This window comes from Ursus americanus, chromosome 36 (genome assembly GCF_024610735.1).
Source record: "Ursus americanus isolate L20-20 chromosome 36, mUrsAme1.1.p, whole genome shotgun sequence".
Taxonomy (NCBI): domain Eukaryota; kingdom Metazoa; phylum Chordata; class Mammalia; order Carnivora; family Ursidae; genus Ursus; species Ursus americanus.
This window is the reverse complement of record NC_142162.1, coordinates 23,017,427-23,030,719: the sequence shown is the minus strand read 5'-3', so window position 1 is coordinate 23,030,719 and position 13,293 is coordinate 23,017,427. Positions and strand designations below refer to the sequence as shown.

At 39.8% G+C, this 13,293-nt stretch overlaps 1 long non-coding RNA gene across 1 annotated transcript in view; it reads left to right on the top strand.

Moving 5' to 3' along the window:
- Positions 1 to 13,293, top strand: part of LOC123804113 (uncharacterized) — a 439,047-nt gene that overhangs the window by 131,516 nt on the left and 294,238 nt on the right. The gene's annotated exons all lie outside the window — the stretch shown is intronic.

Below are 13,293 nucleotides of genomic sequence, written 5' to 3'. Positions count from 1 at the left end.
TCAAACTAGTAGAACAAAAATATCCAATCAACTAACATTTGCAGTTCTTTTCAATATGCCGAGCACTAGAGATACACAAAGGTGTTAAAATCCATCCGTCTCAAGTTCCTCTGGCAGAGACAGTGTTCCTTCTTCTTTCTACTTAATTCTCCCCATCAAAATAAAACCAGACCGAATACACACAGGCAGAGACACGGAAAACACTGGCATAGGTCATGGACAAACGTAGAAGCTGGCAGAGTCCCATTTGGACTGGAATGACTTTCTAAGGGCAAAGAACTGTGAAATTATTCAGCAAGGATCCCACTAATCAGACACACTTACGGAAATTTTGAATTTTTACTTTCAGCACTTCCACAAGACCATCAAATTAGAACATACATGCTTTGGCCGTTTACTTAAATGCGGGAAATTTGCTTTTGCCTTGTCATGAAGAAACTTTCAGTAGTCACACTAAAAACTGGATGAATGAGATCCAAATTATCTTGTACATACTTGACAAATAGGGTTTTAATATTCCGGGGATAACAGTGTTTGTGTGTGTTTGTTTCTTCCTTCACAGCTATACTAATAAAATGTCACTTTGTGGAGAGCTTCTTAGCTGTATAAAAGAAATGTAAACCTGGTCCTTTATAGTCTACATGGAGAAAAGTGGTATTCACACAAATCAATGAGTTAGGCATTGAGAAAACCGTGAAATGTGTATGGCTCGTAACAGTGGTTGAATGTTATTTAGAGAAGGTAGACCAAGTCAGACCCACAAGTTGCATAAGTAAAGAGCAGGGAGGAGACGTGGCCCTTACAGGGAAATTAGATGAACAGGTAAGGAAATGAGCACCATGGATTCAAGTACAGTGAGAATCCAGGCTGGTTTAGAGTGCAGAATTCATGTAGGGAATTTTGAGTAGTGGGCTCCGGTGTCAGATCAGGGATCCAAATCCTTGATGCCCCACTTAGTTGGTGTATCTCTTGGGAAGTGAATTATCCTCTCTCTGACTCAGTGCTGCACCTGTAAAATGAGGCTAATAACTATAACCACTTACTGGGATTATGGTGAGTGCTAATTAAGATAGCTTGCAAAAATCACTTCTCAGATTGTCTTGCATAGAAGTGCTTACTCTGTTATGACTATCATTTTTGCTCTCTTACATATGAGGTAATTTTTTTGAGAGACTTAAATGTCATCTTTAAAAAAGCCCTTAAGTTTAACCTGTAAGTAATGGTATGCCCATTTGAAAAAAGAGCAGTGAGTGGTAAGATATAAAGAGGCCTTTAGACAGACAATATTGAAAGCAAGCGTGGATGGAGAGAGGGAAGAATCTTGGTAAGTAGGAAAACCATCTCAGCATGTGACAAGGAGAGCCTGGTTTAGAACAGAAGAGAGAGGCTTCAAAGGAAAACTGTTTGGACTTAGGGGATGCTACTGCTATAACTGAGAAGGTAGAAGTGACAAAACCGGCCAGGCTTTTAAAGTTCTAGGAAATTGTGCATATGAGTTAGATGAAGAAGGAAAAGGATAATGAGTTGAATTCTGGATAATTGAAAGTGAGTGTGGAAAATTCTGTACCAGTCAGGATTCAACCATTCCATCAGAAAAGTAGAACAAGTAGGAGAGAGGTATATCTCTCGCCTCTGTATATATCATCATTCATATATATGTATGTGGATATGTACATACACATACATGTAAATATAGACATGAATCACATAAGTTTATATGTATATGATTATAAATATATATTACTCACTGTATGGAATTGGCTTGCACGATTGTGGAGACTGGCTAAGCAAGCCTGAAGTCCTCGGAGCAGGCATTCAGAAGGAGATCACAAGTAGGCAGGAATCCCATGAGCTCCAGCTGAAGCTTGAAGTCCACAGGAAGGGGAAGTCTGGAGGAAGGTAAAGCATGCAGGCATGCTTGGTGTTGTTGATCTCCCGGGAAGGCCTATTCTCTCTTTAAAGGCCTTCCACCACACAAGAAACAGCAAATGTTGGCAAGGATGAGGAGAAAAGGGAACCCTTATGCACTGTTGGTAGGATTGCAAACTGGTGTGCCCATTGTGAAAAGCAGTATGGAGGTTCCTCAAAAAGTTAAAAATATAACTACCCCGCAGTCCAGTAGTCACACTACTGGGTATTTACCAAAAAAAAAAAAAAAAAGCAAAAATACTGATTCAGAGGGATACATGCACCCCTATGTTTATTGTAGCATTATTTACAATAGCCAAATTATGGAAGGAAGCAACCCAAGTATCCTTCAATAGATGAATGGATAAAGAAAAGGTGATATATTATTCAGCCACAAAAAAAGAATGAAATCTTTCCATTTCCAGCAACATGATAGATCTAGAAAATATAATGCTAAGCAAAATAAGTCAGAGAAAGAGAAATGCCATATGATTTCACTCACATATGAAATTTAAGAAACAAAACAAATGAACGTAGGGAGAAAGAAAAGAGAGAAACCAAGCAACAGACTCTTATGTATAGAGAACAAACTGATGGTTGTCAGGGGGGAAGGGGGTGGGGGGATGGGTGTAATAGGTGATGGGGATTAGAGTACACTATCATCATGAGCACTGAGTAGTGTACCAATCGTTGAATCACTACATGGTACACCTGAAACTAATGTAACACTGTATGTTAACTATACTTATAGGAACTAAAATTAAAAAATTAAAAAAAGAAAGAGCTTCTACCTAATTAAGTGAGCCTCCCTTCCTACCCATGTTCCCAGGATAATCTTCCTTTTGATAAACTCAAATCAACTGATTTGAGAATTTAATTACATCTATAAAAGCCCTTCCCTGCAGTATCTAGACTGCAGTTCGAGTAGTTAGATGGAATAACAGGGAAAAGGTATGTGTGTACGCAAAAAACGGCTGCCGCCTCCCTCTTGCCCGCCAGACAGCTCTCCTTGTAGCCTACCCTAATCAGAAACATACTAAAAGGAGTGTGGGGAACACAGTTCATCCCAGCCAAGCTCGCATATCACAAAGCCATCACACATTCCAATGGAGATGACCTGTAGGTTATGAGGAAAAGAGACTCAAAATGACTGAAAGATGTAGACAAGTTATAAAATGTGTGTTATTAACAGAGAGGTGACAGTTGAATTTGAGACAGGAATTACTCATCAAGAAGGGAGAGAGAATTGTCAACTTTGGGCCCTGCCCACAATTAAGCTTCGTTAGGAAGAACGTACATAGTAAAGGCTTAATGTAGCTAGTCTGGTAGGGAGAGACCATTAGAAGTTAGGAACACAGAAGGCGAGAACACATGTGTTGTTACATCAGGCTCCTGCAGACCCCCATTGCCTATGGGATATAAACTATAAATGAAACTGGTGTTCACTTCACTCAGCCGCTCTGGTTCTGTTTTCACCTTCGGCCAGTCATGCTCACTTATGACCCTCTGCTCTAATCATATGCTTCCCAGTCACAACTTTCAAGCTAGACTTCTTTTGGAATGCCCTTCCTCCTCATTTTTACCTAGCAGTTACGGAGTCATTATATATGTATAGCCCAGCTCAAATACCAGCTTCTCTGTTTTGTCTTCCTTAATCCTAACACCTTGTCCCATTTAGAAATAAAAAATGTTGTGTATTATTCTGCAGTAGCACTTAGCCTGTAAATATTACACTGTGATTCTTTTACTTAATTTTTAATTTCTCAACGGTACAAGTATGCCATATTTATATTTGATCTCCGACCTGTAGCACAACACTTCACAAATAGCAGACAATTATTGAATATGAAGGAATGAATCAATTATTGAATAAATCAACACATTAAAATGCTTAATTGTGACCCTTTGAAAACAATGAGTTCCCTCCTACCACTTGAGAAATGGAATTGTTGGCCAGGTATGAGAGAGCAAGTCATCACTTGTTCACTCATTCATGTATTTGTTTTTTGTTTTTAATGCAAGCTGTTATTGAGAGGCACAATAGAAAACGTATTTGGGGGAAGGTCTGGCTTCACATTGCCCCTGGTGGTCACCTTAACAGTCAAGAAAAGACTACGTCCTTACAAGTAAATAAAATCCTCAAGCTGCTTCTCAAGTTCCTACAATAGGTTGCTGAATTTAAAATGTGAAAGAAGTGTGAACCATGTTCAGGTGGGGAAGTTCAGGTGATGCGAGAGCACAGACCTACACATGAGGTCTCGTTGGTTCTGGCTTTTGAAGCAGACCGCAAGAGATATGCAAACTCCAGAAATCTGCAGACCAATTATGAGTTAACAGCCTTTTCTCATCTTTATCACCAAAATTATTCTTCCCTGACTCCACTGTGGTAGAGCAGCCCTCCTTCCTCCTACCTGTCAGGTTCATTTATACCTTGTAGGGTGGTGATTCCTTTCCCTGCCTGCTGATCTCTTGGCCAAGGAACCTGATGTGACTGGGTGATTATCCTACCTTGAGGTTTTATAAAACTCTTTCCGTGTTTATTCCCTTGTAAAGGTGTTCCTCCTTTGGGGGGGGGATTTCCAGTGTTGATCCAGCCACAGTGATGATCTGTTTTATTCCTAATATGTTTCAGACTGATATATAAAAATAATTGGTTCAAAGCTATTTTTCCCTTTTAAAAAGAAATTCATTTATTCTGAAAAACACCACTACTGAAATACCCATTTCTATACCTATATGGCAGTAATATTATATTAAGCACACACATAGACACAGATACACAGTTATATAAATGTACACATTGCTTCATGAGCTGTATCAGAATTTTTTTGTAAGCACTTTGGAGTTCATATATTTATTATAATAGACACATTTATTACAGTAAGACACAATACACATGCTCAAATTAATTATGGCCAAACTGTCACGGACTAGATTTCTGCCTAGAAGACATATGGAATGTTATTTTTATTACATAAGTTTTGGTGTACAACATTATACTTCGACATCTGCATACACTACAGGGTGATTACCCCTAACAGTCTGGTTTCCATCCGTCATTCAACAGTTGATTGCCTTCACCATTTTACCCATCCCTCAATCCCCTTCTCCTCTGGTAACCACCAGTCTGTTCTCTGTCTGTGAGTTATGTTTTTGTTTAGTTTGTTCATTTGTTTTGGATTTTTTTTAGATTCCCTATGTGAGTGAAATCAGTATTTGTCTTTCTCCTTTGGCTTATTTCACTTACCATAATACCTTGAAATTCTATCCATGTTGTTGCAAATGGCAAGATTTCATTCTCTTTTATGGTTTACTGGTATTTCACTGTGTGTGTGTGTGTGTGTGACATCTTTATCCATTCATCTGTCAATGGAACTTGGGTTGTTTCCATATTCCGTGTCGTAGCTATTGTAAACAATGCTATAGTGAACATACAGGTGTATATGTCTTTTCAAATCAGTGTTTTAGTTTTCTTTAGATAAATACCTACTAGTGGAATAGCTGGATCATATGTCAGTCCTATTCTTAAGTTTTTGAGGAACCTCCCTGTTGTTTTCTATAGTGACTGCACCAATTTACAATTCCACTAACAGTATAGAGGGTTCACTTTTCTCCGTGTCTTCTCTAACACTTGTTATTTCTTGTCTTTTTGATAATAGACACTCTAACAGGCATGAGGTGATACCTCATTGTGGTTTCGATTTGCAATTTCTCTAATAAGTGATGATGTTGAATATATTTTCAGATCCTATGCCCATTTTGTTATCAGGTTGTTTTTGGTTGTTAAGTTTTATGGGTTCTTTATATAATTTGGATATTAACCACTTAGTAGATGTGTGATTTGCAAATATCTTCTTTCATTTAGTAGTTGCTTTTTCATTTTAATGATAGTTTCCTTTGCTGTGAAGAAATTTCTTAGTTCGATGTGGTCCCATTTGTTTTTGCTTTTGTTTCCCTTGCCTTTGGAGTCTGATCCACAAAAACATCAATCATCAAGACCACTGTCAGGGAGCTTACTGCTTATGTTTTTCTTCTAGGAATTTTATAGTTTTAGGTCTTATATTCAAGTCTTTAATTCTTTTTGAGTTAATTTTTTGTGTATGGTATAAGATAGTTTCATTTCTTTGCTTATGGCTAGTTTTAAATTGAAAGTCAAATAAGAACAGAAAATAGAAGTTCCAACAAAGGAAAGTCTAGAATGTGGGGGTAGAGGTGATTCAGCAAGAAGAATCCAGAGATCTGGGTTCAGATTCTGGCTCTGCCACCTTCTGTCAGTGTGAATAAGGACAAGTTACTAAACCTTGGTTTAGTCTAATTATACAAAGTCAGTCCTACGTATAGGATTTGTGTGGGGATGAAATTAGACAGCTGCACAGAAGGGTCTATGCTAAGTAGATATTCATTACAGCAATGCCAAGCCCTACCATTTTGCTTTTTAATATGACCCAGGGATTTCTCGACAGAAAGAGAATGTGCTTGTTATTCTGCTTCATCTGTGTTCCCCTCTAGCTCATCCTCCCATAATTACAATCCAGAATGACCTCTGGAAAAGATAACCTAGGAAACCACAAAACAAATATAGGAGTGTTTAAATTTTCTTAGTAAATATTAAAAATAGCCACAGTGACTGGTCTTTCTCAAGACTCTCTGATGCATGACTAAGAGAATTTTGAAATGTTTTTTAAGTTTTCCTACAGGGATATTGGTATTTCCCCCAGCATCCCACTTCTGTCATCTGAAGAGTTGTGCCTTCTCTCAGAGGATTTTCAGACCTTCCTGTGCAACTTATCTTTGGAAATGACATAATCTTTTTAGAGTACTGAAGCTTCATAAGTGTGGATTTGAATACTGAGCCCCATGATGATAGTGAATAAGTAGAGGTATAGATACGTGCATACATAAGAAGGGGTCACTTGTTGAACACTAGAGCAAAGGTGAGAATGAGAAAGTGAGAAAGCAGGAGGGCTAATGCAAGGGGAGGGGAAAAGGCGGAGGGGGTGGTAAAGGAGGAGAGAGGGAGGGAAGGAGAGGAGGCTACAGAGGGTGAAGAGGTTTTGTGTTGATGAAATAGGTAGTGTAAGCTGGTGTTGGGAGTGACACTGCCTAGTGGTTAAGAATTTTCACCTTGAGTTTATATCCCACCTTTGCTGTTGCTTTTTATGATTTGTCTGTCCTTGGCATACCTCTGAAACTTTGATTTTCTCACCTATAAAATGGAAATAATATCAGTACTAACTTTATAGAGTTCCTGAGATGGGTAACTGATTTCTATCTATAAAATGGAAATAATATCAATCCTAGCTTTATAGAGTTACTGAAATGGGTAGATGAGATGATGAATGTTAAGTGCTTTGTATGGTGCCAAGCAAAAAGTAAGCACTCATTACATGGAAGTTATTGCTGTTGATAGAATTTTCTTCTGTCTTCTAAAAAAAGCCATCCCAGTACTGAACTAGATTCTTGCAGAACGGGGAAACTTCCCCTTTTGAAGTTTCCCCCTATTGGCACATCTGCTGGATGATGTCTATTGCACATCCATTCCTATTCTTTCTTTTATCTACTTGTATTTAGAAGGCTAAAAGTGATATTTTGTAGACTAATCACAGCTAAGTTCTGAATATGATATAATTCTACCAATGAAATGTGCTCACTCAATATAGGGAGAGCCCAAGCGCTGTCAGCCTCCTGCTAGCAGGCAAAGTCAGGGAAGGGAGAGCGTTTTTGGAAGCTGGACTCCACATTCCAGGATCAGCTGACTGATCTGTGGGAGTCAGGTAGGTATGGCAGGGGCAACAGTGGAAGCAGCAGCAGCTTTTTCCAGAACTCAGCATTGTTATGATGCTGCTACCGGGGAGCAAAGTGACCTCTGTCTTTTATTCCTTGCAAAGATTTTGCAGGTCCCTTTTACTCTGTATGAAATCTCTTCTGTTTAAATACCTGGAGCTGTTTCCAGTTATTTTGCACTGAACCTTGGGCAATACAGTCCTTGTCTGAGCTCTCTTATGCCTGTTATTTCATTAGTGTGGAAGCTGGAGATTTTAGACAAAATGGCTCATGTCCTATTTATTGACTAGTAAGTATAGGCAAATGTTGGGCATTGTAATAAAACAACAAAAACAAAACAATAAAAAAATAAGCAATAATAAACATCAAAATTCAATCCTTCATTTACAAAGCTTTGCAGAAATAAGGGACCAGACATAGTAAAAGACTTTTGTGTTTTAACTGAATCATTTGGACTCTTCATTAGCCTCTGAGGACCATCAAAAGATCTAAGTCCACAATGTCTCACTCCAAGTTTGTACTGAGATTGCCTACCACACAGAGTTATTGTCAACATTGGTTTTAGATTGTCTTATTCTTTTGTTTGGAACACCTGTGTGCTTGGATATGCGGACTGATAGTATACTATTTATTCATCCATTAGTTCATCCATTGGTGCTGAATGTTTGCTGAATGCTTCCTAACATAAACAGATACCGTTCTAGGTACTGGACGGAAAAGGAAAAATCCTTGCTTACATGGGCATTACAGTATAATGGGAAAGGAGGACAAAAAAAAATCATCAATCAGCAACAAATTAATAATAGAATGCTGCTAATAGAGTAATGATAAGGGCTATGGAGAAAAATAAACCAGATAAGGATGGAGTACATTTTTGTTGACAATGACCAAATATCCACGTGACGGAAGGTTGCAAAGAATATGTGTACTGGGGGAAGAGCACTCCAGGCAGAGGAAACACATCATCTGACTTACATTTGAGGATAATTTTGGCTTCTGAATTGAGGAAAGACTTTAGGGAGCAAGAGTAAAGGAAGGAAACCACATAGGAGCTTTTTGCAATAAGCTTCATATCAGACAGGAAATAGACTTTCAGAGACAGATTGAGTGCAGGTGATTTATAGGGAAGTGTGTTCAGAAACAGCATGTGTAAAGGGGTGAGGAAGCAGGACTGGTTAGAGGAGAACTTGAACTATGACTTCTTGCAGCAAAGGCCTCAGCCAATCCCACCAGCAGCAGGGTTAGACCTTCAGAGACATCTGGATTGAGGCAAAGGGGGCTTGGGGTTTTGTATCCCTCATCAAACAATCATTAGGTGTTGGCTACCCCTGGGGAGGGGGCATAACCTTGAGTGAGACAGCTCCCTTTAATGAAAGTTGACTTCTGAAAAGGAACTAAGTCATGAGCCATCAGCAAGTCACACTTCCAGTGGCGGGGGTGGGGGATGCATGCTACCAACATAAAGGGGCCTCTGGGTATCAATACCCACCTACCCCTTATGTCATCCACATCCACTTGCTTCCTATTTCTTTAGCGCATCCAGCAGTGATTTCTCCAGGATTCTGATCTGTTTCTTTTTCTGGGAAAAAGACCGGTCTCATGGCTACAACTGAAATTCACCTTCCTTACTATACATTCTACATTCTCCACACTTGGCTGATACTAGTAGTTTATGTGGTGGGGTGACCCTAGTCATCATGCCCTTCTGCTGTCCTTGCCTATTTACTGTCAAAACGGGGGAGAGTAGAGGTATGCCTGGGTGGCTCGGCTAAACATCTGCCTTTGGCTCAGGTCATGATCCTAGGGTCCTGGGATCAAGTCCTGCATCCGGCTCCTTGCTCAGTGGGGAGCCTGCTTCTCCCTCTGCCTGCCACTCCCCCTGCTTGTGCTCTCTCTCTCTCTGACAAATGAATAAATAAAAATCTTTTAAAAAATGGGGCAGAATTAGAACCAAGAGGTGCCCTTTGGATCATGTTGGTGTTGAGTGTATTCTGCCCTGACTCCACTGTGGTCAAACAGCCCTACTTCTTTCTGACAGTCAGGTGCAGTTACCTCTACTAGGGTGGTGATTTCTTTCCTGGCCTACTGGTCTGTTGACCAAGGAGCCCAAAATAGCTGAATAGCAGCCATACCTAAAGGTTTAATAAAACCATTTCCCTGGTAGAAATGTTGCTTCTTTGGGAAACATGACCTCCAGACCTATAGTTGAGTTGATCGAAAGCACGAATTTCTCATTGGGTCACTGGGAGTGAAGGGAAGCAGAACTACACTTACTACTGTCATGTAGTCCCCAAATCCACATAGTCTCCTTTTTCGTTATGCAATACCATATAATGAGATTTGATTTAAGGTGCATCTCGCTCATCTCCAAGCTGGCATCAGAGTTGCACCTTTACAAGAACTGTCCATAGTTCTACCAAGCACGAAGTTTCTGGGTTCTGTGACATGTGATAGGTCTGGTGGATCCCTTGGTCACAAGTGTAGTAATTAGCAATGCTGGGATTTAATTTACTTCATCCCAACAATAAAGCATATTTTATGGTCATTGTGTCACTGCTGATGTCACTCTGATGCTGTAAAGTGGATTCCCTGGTCTAATACTATGTGATACTGGATGCCAGGATGATAGATCAGGCTTTCTGTAAGCCTTTGACTGTGGTATTGGCTGAGGCCATGCAGGCAGGGAAGAAACATATAACCAGATTATGAGTTAATTCTAGTGAAGTGAATTATACCCCTTTCTAGATGGGAGGGAACCAATGCCGTTACCTTGCCAGCATGTGATTGACTTGTCTCCTCAAGGGCTGGTGCCATGTTAGGGACTCAGATTTGGTCTTTATTGCTGGAAGACTGGAAATTCAGTGGCAATAGTAGGCAAACCAGCCTTGATGAATAGAATTCTATACTGTTGAACCCAAGCGTAGCCTCCATTCTTGTGACCCTGGCCGTTCCTTTAATATATCCATTGTGCCAGTGTTGGGGTGGCCAGTGATGGGATGACTGATACCCTCTGCCCAGCACTTCCCTGGAATTAATGTGGAATGCATACTTCGATTCTAAAGGGGGCTATCTGGACAGTGCAGAACAGCGTCAGCTATACCTGGTAAGAGATAATAATGGCTTGGTGAATTGTACAGTAACTATCAGAGAAAGAGAGAAGTTAAGGATGACTCAGGTTTTTCACTGACTTCCTGTGGTAAATAGTGGAACCACTCATGGGATAGGAAGACTGGGGGAAGTGCAAGTTTGGAAAACAGCAAAGGAACAGGGTATCAAGAATTTAGGATATACTAAGTTAAGTATAAGCTGTTGAGTAGACAGATGGATAAATCAGTTTGGGCTTTAGGGAGAAGGTTTAGGTTAAAGAAATAAATGGGAAATTCATCTGTATAAAATCTTAAAGTCAGCAATTAAAATGGTTCACCTGGCAATTTTCTTCAAAATAGTCCATTGTTTTCGTTTTCAAGAATAAAGAATAAACCCTCAAGGTGACAAGACAGATGGAAGACAAAATCCTAACTGATTTTGCCAGCAGTGTTTTGAGTGAGCTCCGAGATCTACAAGGAAGCTTTACTAATTCATTATTTTTCATTCACTTTTCTTAGTGACTAGGATTAGAACAACCTTATTTGATCCTCAGTAACTTTTGCAAAATACCACTACCAACAACAATAGCTCCTGTTTAGTGAGCCTTTACTGTGTGCTAGGACTATGCTAAGTAGTTTACACAAATCTCCTTTAATTTTGACATAATTCTCTAAAATAGGTTTGATTATACTTACTTTACTTATGAGTGAATTGAGACTTAGGAAGGTCATAAGTATAGTAATTAGCAGTGCTGGGATTAAATCCGGTTCAGGCCAACAATAAAGCACATATCATGATCGTTTTGTCACCTTTTGTCACCTCGTTTTGTCACAAAGTCGTTTGGCCTTTTCAAAATTCACATCAGTCTAACTTGATCCAAACAAGTGAACTTCTCTTTCCCAGAAACCCTATAACTCTCTCACTTGGGATGGAGAGACTCCTGGAGCTGACGACAGAGTTACCTCCACCCCAGAAGGAGGGAAGGAAGGATTCCCCCCCCCCTGAAGTGAGTGGTTCTGCTGTGTGATTTCAGGGGCTAAGATTCAACACAAAGGTTATCTACTGTATTTACTGAATGACTCATCAGGACAAGAATGTGGGTAAAGAGGCTCTCTGGTGACATTCCACGGCTGTACTGTTATCCCCACATGGAGCTGTGGTCTGCAGTTGAGAGAGAGGGCAGGTGGCACTTACTGGACTGAAGTGGGGACCAACATCATCTGTATTCTCTGTCTGCTCACCTAGGCAGGGCATGTGACTTTTTAAGACTGAAGTGTACTCTTCTCTGGTCTCCTTGTTTTCTAGAATATGTAGAAATATCTCTGTGTGAAATAAACCTCCTGGCCTTAAATTTTTAATTTAATATTTTGCTCTCCCAGGAGTCACACTTGGTTGTTGCCCAAACTAATTGTTTATCAGAATAACTGGGGATATTTTAATAACAAAATCCCCTGGGTTCTAACCCAGAAGTTGCTGATTCACTAGGCCTGAAGAAAAGCCCCAGGGAAATGTACTTTTTTTTAGGTAAGCTTCTTCTTCTTTTTTTTTTTTTTTTAAAGATTTTATTTATTTATTCGACAGAGATAGAGACAGCCAGCGAGAGAGGGAACACAAGCAGGGGGAATGGGAGAGGAAGAAGCAGGCTCATAGCGGAGGAGCCTGATGTGGGGCTCGATCCCATAACGCCGGGATCACGCCCTGAGCCGAAGGCAGACGCTTAACTGCTGTGCCACCCAGGCGCCCCTTTAGGTAAGCTTCTTGTTAAAGAAAAACACACAGAAAAGTTCACAAAATCACACATGTGTAGTTCAAATAATTGTCACAAAGAGTAAACACTCATGCAGCCAGTATCCCTGGAGCAAGAAATAGAACATCACTAGCTCTGTCCCCTACTGCATCCCAGGAAGTGTCCTCCCCCAAATAATCACAATCCTGACTTCTTACCCCGTAGATATCTTTGTGTGTTTACGAACTTTCTGTAAATAGGTTCATACAGTATGCATTGATTCCGGCTTCCTTCGCTCAGTGGTTTGCAAGATTCATACGTGTTATTTTCTGTGGTAATTGTTCATGCCCGTTTCCTTATTCTATGGTAGGAGTGTGCCATAATTTATTAATCCATTTCTCTGTAGTCGACATTTTTTTAGTTTTTTTCCCTAATATAAATAGTACTGTTATGAACATTCTTGTGCATATCTTTTGGTGAAAATATAAGCGTTTCTGTTGAGTCTGCACCTCGGAACACAGTTGCTCAGTCAGTTGGTATGCATGTGCTCAGCTTTAGCAGATAGGGTCCGTTTTCCAAAGTCGATCTACCAATTTACACCCTCCCCCCAGTAAAAAAGAGTCCAGTTGCTTCACATCCTTCCCCATTCTTGGTAATATAAGTCTTCTTAATTTTAGCTATCCTAGTGGGTATTAGTGGTATCTCATCATGATTTTAATTTGAGTTTCTGTCATGAATCTTGAGAACCTTTTCATAGTTTTTTTTTTTTTTTTCATTTGGATATCCTT